Below are 14,929 nucleotides of genomic sequence, written 5' to 3' on the forward strand. Positions count from 1 at the left end.
CAAAGAGAGCCAGCTTCCTCCTCCCATGCCCTTTACATAGGCTGCCACCAGAAGGTGTGACCCAGATCAAAGGTGGATCTTCCCACTTTAAAAGATCTGGATTAAACGTGGATCTTCCCAACTCAAAAGATTTAATTATGAAAAACAAATATATCTCACAGGTATACCCAGCCACTCAGGTTTTAGCTAATTCCAGGTGAAGTCAAGTTGACAGGAAAACTGGCATTGCATTCCAAAGCTTTAACTATACGCTGAGAAATTTGTCCTCAAACCTGGAGACGAAGAAATTGAGAAGTAGCCTTCTAGGAACTGAAGGTATTACTATACCCAGGACTTACTTAACATTGCATATGTTTTATTTTGTTGTAAGTTTTGTCATTCAAATATTTTACCAGTTTAATTAAAGTACTCAAACACAAAAATATCAGTTTGGATATACACTCAAAAAGCATGGGCAGCAAGTTCTCTACACAAGGGTAAGGCCAAGAACGGCAATGTTGAGTTAACATGCATGAGGAATTTTTTCTTTTTTAAAGTTTTTATTTATTTTTATTTCATGTGCATTGATGTTTTGCCTCTGTGTGTGAGTGTGTGGGGGCGTGTTGGATCCTCTGGAACTGGAGTTGCAAACAATTGTGAGCTGCTATGTGGGTGCTCGGTATTGAACCCAGGATCTCTGGAAGAGCAGTCAGTGCTCTTACCTGCTGAGCCAACTCTACAGCCCAGGAACTTCTCATATACTTGAGACTTTTCAAAAATGTTCTTCATCCATTAACTTGGACGAGAAGACTCAATCATGCAGCAACCTCCTGGTTATCTTGTTCTTACAAACTTCCTGCCTCTTCTTCAGTGATGTTTAAGAGCTGTGTTGTAGATGTATCAATGGGGCCTGGGCATCACACGGCTGCTTATTCTCCACATTTTGACTAGCTGTGTCTTTATAGAATGGTCCATTTGTTGCGAAAAGAAGTCCCTTTGATAAGGGGTGAGAGTTTCACTTAGTTGTGGGTACAAGGATAAGATTTAGAATGTAGTTAGGAGTTAGGCTGATTTAAGAAACTAGCATTAGTAGATTCTCCTTTGAGATCAATGACCTCACTAACTACTTACTAGGTTTCCGTGATATCTGAACATGGGTTTCAATCTGGACAGAACTAGTTTCAACTAGATTGAAGATTTTCATATAATAAGACCCTGAGAGTGACGGCACACACCTGCAATCCCAGCGTTCATGAGGCTGAGGTAGGAGTACAGCGAACTCAAGCCCAGCCTGAGATCAGAATCCAGATTCTCTCTCAAATATATAAACAGAACAGAAAAAAAATCAAAACAAATTAATTTGCATTTCTCCAAAGAACCCCAGAGACTATCAGGCTAAGAAAGCACTTTGACTTCTACAGAGCTACTAGTGTGACCGTAGCTCTGAATGAAATGAACCCACAGTCTACTAAAACCTTAGCTGACAAACAGAGCACTATAAAGGGCACCTCGATTAATATAAACTGTGCTTAATTAGTAGAAATTAGTTTATAACCTCGAGAGATAGGAGGAGTAAAAACATTGCCTGTTAGAAGAAAACAAACAGGCGTGACTGGTTGTGTCTCTGGCACTGCTTGTTCTGACCGTCCTTCAATTCTGCTGCCCAAGCTAGATTAGATTCCTTAAAAACAATATCGTTCATGCGAGAGTTTTATGATTTATTTATAGTGTTGTGAGAGTACCATTCATTGATTTCCATAAGTCTGAAGTAGACATCACCAGATTACACCCATCACTCTTGCCTTCTGAATGGGTCTCTAGCTAGCTCATTTGTCTAAAACTTTCAGGACTGTCTGGGCTAAATTTACCTCGAGTTAAAACTGTATATACAAACTCTAAAAATCAAATTCGAGACTGGCGAGGTGGCTCAGCAGGTGAAAGTGCTTGCTGCTGGAGCCTGAGGACCTGAGCTCAATTCCTAGAAGTCATGGAAAGGTGGAAGGAGAGAAGTGACTCTCCAAAGATTTCTTCTGGTTTTCACACACATTTTCATGGCATATGCCTTCTCACATTAACACACACATCATATACACACTCACATATATACACACACACACTAAAAACCACATATACCCACACACAATAATAATATTAAAAAATAAACTAGTCTCTAAGCCACCACTGTGTGCCCATAGACCAACTGGTATACTTTCTTGTAATTGTTACAACTACAGCATTGTTCTGTATAGCTGAAACCAAGTTCAGGCAGTAAGTAGACTGAGAACCACCCACAGTAAAACATGGAGACTCGATTCTTTTTTCTTTATGATCCCACTGAATTCAGGAACAAGGCAAGGTTGTCCACTCTCTCCATATCTATTCAATATCGTACTTGGAATCCTAGCTAGAGGAGATCAAGAGGATACAAATTAGAAATTTGTATTTGCTATGATATTATAGTTTATATAAGTGACCCCAAAAACTCTACCAGGGAACTCCTACTGCTGATAAACACCTTCATTAATGTACCAGGATACAATATTAACTAAAAAAAACCAGTAACCCCTTTTTACATAGATGATAAATGGGCTGAGAAAGAAATCAAAGAAACATCTCCCTTCACAATAGCCACAAATAATATAAAATATCTTGGGGTATCTCTAACTAAACAAATGAAAATACCTATATGACAAGAATTTTAAATCTTTAAAGAAAGAAATTGAAGAAGACACCAGAAAATGGAAAGATTTACCATGCTCTTAGGTAGGTAGAATTAACATAGTAAAAATGGCAATCTTACCAAAATAAATCTAGAGATTCAATACAATGTCCATCAAAATCCTAGCAAAATTCTTCACAGACTTCAAAAGAATAATACTCAATTTCATGTGAAAAAACAAAGAAATCCCATACCCAAAACAATTCTACATAATAAAGGAATTTCTGGAGGCATTAAAATCCCTGACTTTAAACTCTACTATAGAGCTACAGTAATGAAAACAGCTTGGCGTTGGCATAAAAACAGACAGGAGGACCAATGGAACTGAATCAAAGACCCAGACATTGTAGTAATAGGAGCGGCAGGGCTGTGTTCCCAGCACCCTGGCTGCCTGCTCGGCTAGCTTATGCCCTCAAATAATTACACGGACACTGTATTCTTTTAATCACTGCTTGGCCCATTTCTATCTAGCCTCTTCTAGGCTAATTCTCACATATTAATTTAGCCCATTTCTAATCATCTGTGTAGCGCCCCTAGGTGCGCTTACCGGGAAGATTCTAGCCTATGTCCATCTTGGGTCGGAGCTTCATCGCTTGCGTCTGCCTGGGAGTTAGGAGCATGGCGTCTCTCTGAGGTGTCTGCTCCCGAGAGGAGAGCTGTGGAGTCTGAGCTCACTTCCTCTTCCTCCCAGTGTTCTGTTCTGTTTACTCCTCCCACCTATCTTCTAACCAATGAAATGGGCCAAGGCAGTTCCTTTATTAGCCAATGACCTTCCTCCATCAAGACATGAACCAACACACCTACGAACACCTGACTTTTGACAAAAAAGCTAATAATATAAAATGGAAAAAAGAAAGCATATTCAACAAATGTGCTGGAATAACTGGATATCAACATGTAGAAGAATGCAAATAGATTCATCTCTATCTTCATAAACAAAACTCAAGTCCAAATGGATCAAATACCTCAACATAAAACCAACCACACTGAACCTCATAGAAGAGAAAGTGGGAAGTACACTTGAATGCATTGGCACAGGAGATCACTTCCTAAATACAACTGCAGCTCAGTTCTTAATGAGGGATATGGGGCCTGAACCAGCCATCTTCTGTTACCAGATAAGGCTTCCAGTGGTAGGATTGGGTCACCAACCCAGCCACAAAACCTTTGACCTACAATTTGTCCTGCCTGCAAGGTGTGCTGGGGTAAAGGTGGTGCAGAATTTGTGGGAGTGGCCACAAATGATTGGTCTAACTTGAGACCCATGGCATGAGAATAAGCCCATGCCTGAAACTGTCAGGCAGGGCCGGGAACCAGAGGCTGGAGAGCCCAGAGACGTAGGCTAGAACCAAACACAACTGGCAAGAAGAAAAGAAAACAGTCAACGAAATAGTAGGAATTCAATGTTAGTCTGGCCCAGTTCCCATGTCAGCATTATGGGTAAGCTGGTTATAAAGTTGACTTTCTACAAATCCCCATCGCCACACTGTTATGAAAGCGCCCAAGACTGGACCTTGGCAGGCCAAGGGGACACGCGGTGGGTGAGAGACAGACGTATGGTGCAGAGAGAATTTACCGTGCAGACAGAGTTTACATGGAGCGTTATATTAAAGGAGGGGAAGGGAGTAGGGGAAAGGAAGGGAGAGAGGGGAGAGAGGAAGGGAGCTCAGAGTGGCCTCATGGGGGGGGGGGGAGGAGAGTGAGAGATAGAGAGGCCGAGAGGTGCAGAGAGGAAAAGAGGAAGTAGGTGGAGTTCCGCCTTTTAAAGGGACAGGATCTGGTGAGGCCCTTTGTCAGGTTGGGGGGGGGGGGGAAGCAGCTGTGCCTGGATGCTAACACAGGTCTTTGTAGTGCTCTTTGCCATGATCCCAGTGAGGAGGCGATGATTCTATACTTGAGTAAATAATGTTTTGACCTGCTTTCTAGATGGTGCAGATACACGACGTGCACCAGCCTGCCTGGTCATTAGAGCACGGAACAGGTAATAAGACGCGAAGATGTAAAGATAACCTCACACGAACCGTTTATCTCCTGATGCTCATGCTTTTGTGTTGGCTCCTCCTAAAATGAGAAGTTGGTCCCTGGGCCCTTCAACCGAGAGTATACAGTAGAAATGAGTAGTCCTGTCAAAGCCCGGTAAGCCTCGGCGGTCTCTATCACGTGACCCTTGTATTACCCTACTGTGAGCCTAGCTAAGCTGCTTGAGAGACATGGAGAGAAGTAAGACGGAGAGGCTGTGGAGAGACATGCTTTGAGACTTCGTGTGGTAACACTGGCACAGCCAACCCAGCCTCTCCCATCTGAGCCTGGTCGTCTCTTCTGTCTCCAAAACACCGAGCCTCCAGGGAAACTCCCTGGATTTTCCTACTACAGCTACCGGGTGACTAGGAGGAAACACTGGAGTACTTCAGCACCCTGACAGGCAGACAAGCAGGGAAAGAGGCCATCATCAAGCGGGACGGCATACTTCCGGCTTCTTAATTTCACCCAAGACAAAGTCTCGGACTTTGCTTCTCTCCAGGTGGCCACCTTCTAGCTGACCTGCCTGGACCATCCTAGGCAGGTTCTGGATATGAGCTGGGACTCAATCTGCCCACTCTTCTGCGTCTAAGCTGAGCAATCCAAAAGGAGGGAGAATTTATTCCAGGCCACTAAATCCACTAAAAATCCAGCATTCCATGGGGAAATGGATTTAGAGTTCCAAATCTCCTCCCCACTTGCGGGCAGTCTGTCTGTCTTGTTGTGTGTGCGTGTGCGCGTGGTCTGTGCTTCTGAGAAAACTTGTTCTCTTGCTGTGACTGCTATCTTTCTCCTGCCTTCTCGCTCTTTAATCAGCAGAGAAAACTAACCCAACCCAAGAGGACCCCTAGGATAGTGGCACTCTTGGGGGCATGTCTTCCAGGATTTCCTCCGAGGATCACTGGCCCGTTAAGATCGGTATACACCAAATCAAGCCGTGAAAGGGCAGGGAGAAAGTCGTCATTGATTGACCAGGGCTTCTCCTTTAATCTAAAATTGGAAAATTCTCTTTGCCAAGACGAGTGTGGCGGAACTCCCTGGCTGGCAATTTTGTTTCACCCTTTTCTCTGATAGGGAGGATCCCTTTGGAAGATTTTAGCTGTATTGCTTTGTATCTCAGACCAAGAGATTTTTTTTCCCCAGATAGTTTTGGCCAAATTGCCATGCTGGCAACCATCCCTTGGAATGAAGTCGAAGACCTCTTATCTGACTCCAGGGAGACTCCGCGAACTTTGCTCCTGATTCAAATCTTCACCTTTATCCTGCTAATTATAGTCTTCTCTAACTAGCAGCGGGAGTCTGTCAGCATCTTATCGTCCCTCTGTCTGTGTTTATCTCCCTTCAGTAAATCAGAACGGGGCCATTAGCAAAGCAGTTAAAAATATACAAAGGCATTTAAGCAGATTAAGTTGTTTGGCAGTGCCAATGCCCTATGCTACTCCTACTAGAGGCTGGTGAATAGACTAACTACCACCCCCTACTGGCCTGAATTTGGCACGACTCGAAAAGAACGCTGGGCAACGCCTTGTGGGACCCAAGAGGCTGATCCAGAGAAAGTCATCTGAAGGAGGGCCTCTGTGGTGTCCTCTACTGGATTTCACAACAAGGAAGATTCTTCTGGGGAAAAAAAAACCGAGCACGTGTCTTGATTGCCTGTGGCAGAAGTGGGCAACTTTCTTTAGTGATACGTGGACAGATAGCATTAGCTTGGAAGCAGTTGGGAACATTAGTTTCTCTTTGTTCCTGTATTTTGCTCCCCCCCATAACCTCTTGTGACCCCATGAGAAACTGGGCATGGAAGCAGGGAGGTTCATGGTTAGAGAAGTTTCTCCCTGTTTTGTCTCTCCGTGGACATCACACACCTTCCCTATTTCCCTTGGCCAGCTGGGAACTTTTAGAACTGGCCTGGGGGCCATTGACTTATTTTTGGTTAATTATATGTTATTGTTTTACATGCACCTGGCCCCCTCCCCCAGTTCCCATCCTGCACGAGGCAGAGATAACTTTGGTATATATCACCCCTCAAGAGGACATTAAGCAGTTCTACAACCTCCTGGAAAAAAAGAAAACTCTTGGATGGCAGAATATTCTCAGGTTGGTTTGCTCGTTTATGGATGAAGTTAGGAGAGAACCGATGTGTTTTTAGGAGTTGAGGTGTCAGGAATCTCTAGAGTACATGGAAAACAACAGGGACTAGGACCACAGGCATAGGTACACTGGAATTGTTCCCACTCTGGGACCTGGTCCCAGGGCTAGGTCATGGCAATTGCCCCATCACGGGTCAGAGCTGCATCTATGGACTTAGGGCTGAGAGATCGAGGAAGCACAGGTTGTTGTCTACCATTTTGTTTTTCATTTTACAGATGGGGACAGAGGCCTCCAATATTCCTGCAGACTCTCTTCTGGCTTGCCTACTGGGCAGCTGAAGCAAGTTGAACTGCCAAGTGGTTAGGAAGAAAGCCTTCCTTCTTTTCTTCTATACATCCCAACTACCCTCCAGGGTATGGGTTTGTGACCCCAGGGGGTCAAACCACCCTTTCACAGGGGTCATCTAAACAGTCAGAAAACACAGATATTTACACTATGATTCATACCAGTAGCAAAATTACAGTTATGAAGTAGCAATAAAAATAATTTTATGGTTGGGGTCACCACAACATGAGCAACTGTAGTAAAGGGTTGCAGATCAGGAAGGTTGAGAATCGCTGGTCTAGAAGATGAATTAAATGGCCCTTGGAAGAAATCTTCAACTATAATGCCATCTTCAAATTATACTTCTTTTGTTGGAAAGAAGTCCTCCAAAATCCCCTCTGTCCAACTTTTCTGTTACCTGTGAGATTGTCTGGAGCTTGCCAAAGAGTGCAGGATGGACCCCAGACACTAACTGCTGTATTCTCCAACCCAGGAAAGAAGGACATGAAAGGGGACAAAGACTCTCACACAGGAAAATCCTGGGCATAAATGAAATGCCTCCAGGATCCTATTCTGACCTCTGGAGACCCAAGGTTCAAGGATAAAGCATATATTTGCTCCCTTTTCCTTTTGAGAAGATGTCAGGAGGAGAAAACAGAGTCATAAACGTCCACACTTCCTTTTCCCTAGCAGAACTGAGCAACATCGGAAGAGAAACTGGGAAGTTACACTGAGGATCTAGACCAGTGGTTCTCAATCTTCCTATGCTGCTACCCTTCAATGCAGTTCCTCATGTTGGGGTGACCTCCAACCATAAATTCATTTTTGTTGCTACTTTGTAACTCTAATTTTGCTGTTGTTATGAATCATAATGTAAATATCTGGTTTTCCATTGGTCTTAGGCAACCCCTGTGAAAGGGTAGTTTGACCCCAAAGGGGCCAAGACCCACGGGTTGAGAACAGCTGATCTAGATCAACATGTTCAATCATTTGAACTACCAGCTAGCCAGTCACATTAATTAACGTGGAGAGAAGTAATTCTATTATCAGAACAAAAACCCCTTTAACAAAGAGGAGAGTACTGAATCACACTATCTGAGAGTAAATAACTTCCTCACTTCTCAGAGAGCAAAGACTTCTCCATGAGGATGAGGCCAAACCCTCCCAAAATTCCACTGGGACCCAAACAATGATAATGAGAATGTAAGAAAGAGAATTTCTTTTCCTGACATTATGGTCTCAGCAAGGCTAAGGCAAAACTCTTTATATACTCCCAGTTATCCCATGTACTCCAGAAGGAGAAAGAGGAGCTCATACTTTTCCTCAGATGAATGCAAGAGGCCATGAGGTGATACACCGGCCTAGGATCAGGACCACAGGGGCAGGGACTTCTGAAAGACAAACTCCTAACCCTGTCAGAGCCAGACATCCTCTCAAAGCTGACCCAGACAAAACGTTGGATGGTTCTGTCCTTCCTGAATTGTTTCTTTTATAACCTGGACCAGCAAAAAGAAATGAAAAAGGACAAGTATAATGAATAATTAATGGCCACAGAGGTCCAACCTGATAAGGGTTTTTTTCCAAGGAATATGGCCTAGATTTAGGAGCTGATTGCTCTGTGGAGGGAATTTCTTGCATTCACATAATTTCAACTGGGATTGCCCTCAGAAAACAGCACCTCCCTTGGGACCCTGTATATGTTCAAGTGAAACCATTAGAAGAATTGGTCACTCCAGAACCAATCAGGTCGCAGATTGTCATCCTCTCCACAATGATAAGTCCTGGACCTCCTATATTGGCCCCCATTATGCCCATTAATTTAGAGCCTCCCTGGGCAGTTTTGACTGTAGAAGGTTGCCTTGATTAGGGTTTGTATTGCTGTGAAGAGACACCATGATTACAGGCACTCTTATAAAGAAAAACGTTTAATTGGGGGCTGATTTACAATTTCAGAGGTTTAGTTCATTATCATCATGGCATGAAGCAAGGCAGCACGAGGAGAACATGATGTTGGAGAAGTATCTGAGAGTGCTATACCTTGATTTGCAGGCAGCAGGAAGTAAGCTGTTCTATAGTGGGTGTAGCTTGAGCATAGGAGACCTCAAGGCCCACCCCCACAGTAACACACTTCCTCCAAGGTCCAACAAGGTCACATCTCCTAATAGTGCTGCTCCCTATTGGCCAAACATTCAAACACATGAGTCTCTGGGGGCCATACATATTTAAGCCACCACAAGGACTATAAGGTGACGTTTATGATTGATTTGAGGACATGGTTCCTGGCATTGTCTACTCCCTCTGATCTTAGATCCCCCAAAAACATAGCCATTCAGGGATTTTGGGCAGCCCTTAAAATGTTACTTTACTCACTTTTAAAATGTCACTTGCTTGTTCCTGGGAGAACTTCCACTATTATTATTTTTAAATAGTTCCCAGGCCCCTCTGTTGAGAAAAGACCTCTTATCAAAGCTCAAAGTCAAAATGCTTCTCCCTTTGGGAAGCACTGTTGCTTTCTCTAATAAATAACAATGTCAAGGCCTCAATATGGACACATGGCAACATAATGGGAGGCCTAAACCAGTTATTCCTGTGGTCATACATCTTAAAGAACCTATTCATTTCCCACATCAAAAACAATACCCCCTTAGGGCTAAGTCAGTCAGGGACTAGTTCCCCATAATTCAAGGACTAAAGAAAACAAGAATTATTGATTGACTGTTCTAGTCCATACAACAGTTTCATTCTGGGTGTTGGCAATGGTCCCAACAAATGGGGGTTAGTCTAAGACCTCAATCTGATTAACAGCATGTTGATCCCACTCCATCCAGTAATCCCCAATCTGTGTACTCTTCCCACTTAGATTCCTGCAATACTATCTTAAAGATGCTTCTTTTGTATTTTGTAAAAGATGCTTGCTTTTTAGGACCCCTCCTGTCGTAGAGTAGACAAGACACCTGGGCTGTCCTCCCACCATGGTTTAGAGACATTCCCATTTATTAGAAAGAGCTCTTCCTCAAGATTTGATGGCACGGACTCTCACCCAGTGATCATTTCTATTCAATACGAAGGTGATGTCCTCTGTGGACCAATAGAAGAAATCATGTCTCAAGGGGGTACAGAATTCCTCCTTAGTTTCTTGGCTGGCAGGGGCTGCAGGGTGTCTTAGTAAAAAATCCAAACATGCAAAACCAAAGCTATCTACTTGGGCCTTGTCAAATTAACCAGAGCTTTAGGGCTGAAGAGTCCCATTCATCTTGACTTTCTAGTTCCCCTAAACCCTTCAACGGATAAGGGCATGTCTGGGAGTTCCGGGTTGTTGTATGATTGGGTCTCTGATTAGACAGTTTGCTAAACCTATGTGTCAAGTGCTTAAGGAGCTTCAGGCTCAGGAACTCACCAAGACTAAGAGGACTCGAGTCCAAACAAGTATTTCCAAAGCTTAAAAGGTGGTGAGCCTCCTGCCTTGGGCCTGCCCACCCCGTCTAAGTTCCACATGTATGTATATAACTGAAAAATAGGACATTGAGTAATGATACAATCCACAGGTGTCTTCTTACAGCCTGTAGGACACCTAAGGAAAGAATTAGGCTAGGTGGAGAAGAGATGGCTTGGATGTTGCTGCTTCTGGGCTGCCATCCCCGAGGTTCAAAAGTTTATGCTTGGGCGCCCTCTCATGGTTCACATACTCCATGGCATAGAGGACATCCTAAATTCAAAGGAAAATCTGTGGTTGACTGAAGGCAGGACCTGAATCCAGTTATCTATCAGAGGAAGGGAAGGAAGGCCCCGCCCCCCCAGAGGTCTTCATGAAAAGCTACACACATATGTGTAGCTCAGATCAGCCCACAGAAAACCCATATCTGGTTCTTTGTATGGATGGAGACTCTCTGCAAAAGAAGACATACGATATGCAAAAGTAAGAGTCACCAATTCTGATGTTTTCGCCTCAGGACCAATATCTCTGAAAACCCCAGTGACTGACTAGCAGAGCTGATGCCTCCCACTTAAGCCCTGGAACTGTCCCAAGAAACAAGAGCCAGTGTCTATATAGACCCCTCCTCTCCCCCCTCCAAACCTGGTCCTACACACACATGTGGTCACAGGGAAGGAAAGGACCACCTACTGCAGCTTGGACTCCACAAAGCACTTCCAAGATATCCCGAGGCTCCCATATGTAGTTGTTTTGCTCACTCAGATGCCTGGGATCTACTGTCCTGGACACCAGAGGGAATGACTCTGTAGCAAAGGGAAGAAGTAATAGTTAACTTTGAAGCCAAGAGGGCTTCCCTGGAGTGCACAGAGTGCCTTATTCTCTGATGGAATCTTTGCTGCCTCTCAAGAGACCCAAATGTTCTTTAGAGGAAATGGCCTTTGCCTCTAAGATCAGATAGAACCGACCCCCTGAGGATGGTGGCTAAGGACTAATGACCAACTGTCATTACCAAAGACCCTACAATGGGAAGACTTAAACTTCCCTTATTAGATGTATTGCTTGGATTCCCTGGAAAAAAAAGATGTCCACAGGGAAGAGTTTAAAAGAAACTGTCCAATAAGCATTACAGGGATACAGTATAAAATCACCCCCTTTAATAGGCATCTCTAATCTCCAGAGACTCAGAGGCAGGTCACTCATCCTGGACTAGCAGCTGCATCTGACTCACATGCCCAATGGACACAGTCCCAAATACCTTCTAGTTTGGGTAGACACCTCTACAGGATGGGTAGCGACTTTTCTGGGGAACAGAAGAAGCCCCAGAAGTGACCAGGGTGTTTCTCTCTGAAATAATTTCTTCTGGAAGGCTGGGAAAGCCGATGGTGTTAATGACAACATTTAAAGAAACAGATTTAAGAAACCCGGTCTCTGTAGTTTAGGCTATTGCCTCAGCTCTGCTCAGACACAAGGTCTCATGGTCTCATGATTTTAGAGGTTCATATGACCGACCTTTCTCCACAGGACTTTGAAATGATCAGATTTGTGACTCACATCATCCAGTTGGCAAAATTTCAGCAGATTTTTGTCAGGGCTTCAGGCAGGACTTACCAGGGAAGAGCAAAAGGAACTTCCTACTTTCTGTCCCGGGGAATTTGTGCCAGTCAAGGCACCAGATTCCAGTAAAAGCCTTGCCTATCCAGAAAATGAGACACGTTGTCAGGGCACACACGAATGTGAACCCTTTCCACTTTGCCTGAAAGTCAGAGTGTTTGAGTTTATTTTGCTCTCTAAGCTGTTACCAACAAGTGTGGTTACAAACAAGAGACACTGGCCTAGGGTGTGGTTAGTAAGTATTTTGAGTGTTGAAGTAGATCTGCTCCACCTGGACCAAAGGGCAGAGCATCCAAGTCTATTCCTTGTGTCAGCTAATGAAGTCTGTTGCCTCCCCCTCCCCTTTTGGAGTGAAGTATGTAAGTGTGTGGAAAATAAACGAAGGGAATTCAGTATTCACTGAATGTCCCTCCTGATACTGCCCTGTGTTTCTGTCTCTTATTTCTCCTATGTCTCTGCTCCTTTTTCCTAATAACTCTAATCCTCACACTCCTACCCTGGAATGTATGAGTTTTTTCAAAGCTGGTTTTTGACAATACATGGTTTCATCATGTGTGCCAACCCACTGGGGATGTAACCCAATATAAACCTAATATAACCCTAAGGAGAGGCACAGATAGGTTTTCAGCCCCACTCCTCGCTCTTTAGCTCGCCCACAGGTGTCGGGAGTGGTTACAGGAAAGAGGAATCCTTTTCAGGAATACTCTCTATCTTGGCTTTGACACTAATAAGACCACTTTATTCAATCCCTTCCAGGGTAGTTCCCATTTTAAGGACCAAAACCATTACTGTCAATGCAATGAATGCCCCAGTCGGAGAAGGCTAACTGGTTGTAACCAGTAAAGAACCTGATCAGTTACGTAAGATTCATGCAGTGTAGAGGTCTGTCCTAAGAGTTCTCTGCCCTGTACCTGTGGGACACTTGTGGGGCTCCCGAGTAAACAACCCCAATTGCTAGGAGATACTTGGAAGATTCCAGGTCTCCCCAAACCAGTTTAACCTAGTGACTAGAGGGGCCCATAGGCCCTCTAGAACCAGCCTTACCTTGTGGGCTGGACAAATCTTGGAACCATTCTGGAACACCTGAATGTTTGCTTACCTGGGAATGGTTTCTATGATTCTTACCCTTTGGTGGGATATTTCCTGATTCTGGACCCATCACTTCAACCATCACTGCTCTCAAGCCCCAGCCTTCTAACAAACCAATTTTCTCTACTGGATGTCCAAACTTAGCCTAAAGAAACTACAGACTGTGAGTCCTAACAATTGTGGCCCCTCCTCACCATAGAAGGGACCTACCTTGGGGAATTGGTATGGGCCTACAGATTACAGGACTCAGAATGGGTAACTGTGGAGGAAATATACTCACTAGAAAAGGGGTCTCCATCTAGCATAGGAGATAAGATTGGCTTCTTATTCTAAGAGTGAGGGAGGGGCTCAATATCCTGACTGATGGAAACTCGAGATTAAATGAATGGATAGGGCCCACAGAGGGTATCTTCTAAGGATAAGCCTCTATAGAACCCGGAAAGGAGCAGATATCCAGGCTCAACATCGTATGCTCAGTACCCTAATTCAAATAGGCTCTGAACTGGCCCACCTTCCTAAAAGCTGAAGCAAGATTTTCATCAGAATGATGCATCTCATCTCTGGAAAATGGCCTTACATAACTGCACAAGACATCCCTATGTCCTGATCACCAATGTTCTATGACTGGATATGACAATCATCAAACTCACAGGGTGTCTTAGTTAGGGTTTCTATTGCTGTGAAGAGACACCATGACCATGGCAACTCTTATAAAGAAAACAATTAATTAAGGGGGGTGGCTCACAGTTTCAGAGGTCCAGCCCATAATTATCATGGCAGGGAGCGTGGCAGCATGCAGGCAGACATGGTGCTGGCTATAACTTGATCAGAAGGCAACAGGGAGTCAATTAAGACACTGGGAAGTACCCTGAGCACAGAAAACCTCAAAACCCGCCCTGGGAGTGACACACTTCCTCCAACAAGGCCACACCCACTCCAACAAAGCCACACCTCCTGATAGTGCCACTCCCTATGAGATTATGGGGGCCAATTACATTCAGATTACCACACAGGGTTAGGAAAAATTATCCAGTGTACCTATATCGTGTCCATGGGACATTGCTGGCTGATCATATGGAACATAAACTCAGTGGGATTGCAATTCCCTCCCAGACTGTCAATTAGAAATGATATCTGTCTCTACCCTAAAACGAATGGAGCTCAGATTTTACACAGACCTTGCTGTCCCACCAAGAATTATGTTTGGCATGTGGGAAGCAGCATATATTATTATATGTATGCTGTCTAATGATACTGTTGCTCTCACTGACTCGTCATGGGAGGTTTCTCAACATTCCCTCTCCTCTGAAAGACTCTGGTGCATAGTTCAAGCAATTGGTCAACTACATTTCACCCTATTAAACAGGACTGACACCAACCATATTGTTGAAGAACTCTCCTTATTAGCCATATCTCTTTATGTTCCTGCAAGGTTGTGACCGAAGAGATCCATCAGACCAACTGATGAGCGACTCTTCCAGCCCATGGCAAACCAATGGCCTTCTTCACAAGGCACGGCTTGCAGTGGACAGTGGTGGCAAAGCTATTAACCCCATTGATTCTTGTAACAAACATGAAAAGGGTTCTTTGGGTGGTTTTATTGCTTGTTCTCTTCCTCTAATAAAGGAAAAACTGCTCCAACTGTTTCTTTTCCTCATACTGTGTTT

This window comes from Microtus pennsylvanicus, chromosome 4, assembly GCF_037038515.1.
Source record: "Microtus pennsylvanicus isolate mMicPen1 chromosome 4, mMicPen1.hap1, whole genome shotgun sequence".
NCBI classification, from domain to species: Eukaryota; Metazoa; Chordata; class Mammalia; order Rodentia; family Cricetidae; genus Microtus; species Microtus pennsylvanicus.